The following is a 1,549-nucleotide window of genomic DNA, read 5'->3' on the forward strand; positions in this document are numbered from 1 at the left end:
TTACAACAATTTAATTGGTTCAATACCCAAACAGCATAAATGTTGCCTTTTCTCAGCCAAAAAATTTGAAAACCGTTAACTTCTTCATACGTGCTATAGTAATTAATAAGTGATCCATTCTTCTCTGGACTTGGTTTGCTTGTTCCACTTTAGATGGGTTTAGGAACATTTGTTTATTACATTATTTGTAATAAACTACATATATATTTCTTCTGTGACTTAGATATTGAAGTTGATAAACATTCTAGGAGTTTATTTATTTTTTAGTGTACTACTATTTAACTCTGTTAAATATGTATTAATGAATAAATACTTTTTCACATAAATTTGAAAAGAACATTCATTGCTTGGATTCTTTTGTCGAATTTAGACATAGCAATGGGGCGGGGTAGGTACGGGTATTGTCTCCCCAATCCCTTACCCCGACTCCCCAACATATCCCCATACCCGTACCCGATACCCGACGGGTTACAGTTTATTATCTCATCCCCGTACTCGTCGGGTACCCGTTGGGTATCGGGTATCCCCGATCTCGTTCCATACTGTGGAAGCAATGTCTTCCAAGGTTATTTTGATGATGTCAAAGAATCAAGAGTTAAGCAAAGTTTCAAGCAAAGATTCAAGAATCAAGTTCCAAGATTCAAGATTCAAGATTCAAGAATAATCAAGATCAAGATTCAGGACTCAAGATTCAAGAAACAAGGGAAGACTCAATCAAGATAAGTTCTAAAAAGTTTTTCAAAACATTGAGTAGCACAAGAAGTTTTCACAAAATCATTACCAAAGAGTTTTACTCTCTGGTAATCGATTACCAGAAGGTAGTAATCGATTACCAGTGTTTTAAAATGTTAAGATTTCAAATTTCAAGAGTTACAACTTGTGTTTAAACATTTTTAACTTGTGTAATCGATTACACAATGCTTGTAATCGATTACCAGTGTTTCTAAACATTTTAATTTTCAAAATTCAAAATGAAGAGTCACATCTATTGATGTGTAATCGATTACACCTTAATGGTAATTGATTACCAATGACTGATTTTGAAAAATACATTTCCAAAAGTCACAATTCTTCAAGTGACTTGGTTCTGAAGATTTTTTCAAAAGTCACAACTTTTTTAAGTGACTGGTTTTGTTAAAGAAATTGCCAAGAGTCACAAGCTTTGACTTGAGTCATCAAAAGATTATAAATATGTGACCATGGCATGAATTTTAATAAGAGGTCAAGCATCTATCTTTCAATCTTCTCTCAACATCATTCAATATCTTTCAACTCTTTCTACAGAATTTTCTGATTCTTTTTTTCTTCATCTTTCTAAAAATTTATGTTCAAACACTTTCTTTTCCAAGAAAAGTTCTTTGTTCAAAAACTTGTGTTATTAATCTTTTTCATTCTCTTCTCCCTTTGCCAAAAGAATAAAAGAACTAACCACCTGAATTCTTTTGTGTCTCTCTTCTCCCTTTGCCAAAAGAATGAAGGACTAACCGCCTGAATTCTTTTGTGTCTCTTCTCCCTTACAAAAGATTCAAAGGACTAACTGCCTGAGAAT

Source organism: Glycine max, chromosome 17 (assembly GCF_000004515.6).
Source record: "Glycine max cultivar Williams 82 chromosome 17, Glycine_max_v4.0, whole genome shotgun sequence".
NCBI classification, from domain to species: Eukaryota; Viridiplantae; Streptophyta; class Magnoliopsida; order Fabales; family Fabaceae; genus Glycine; species Glycine max.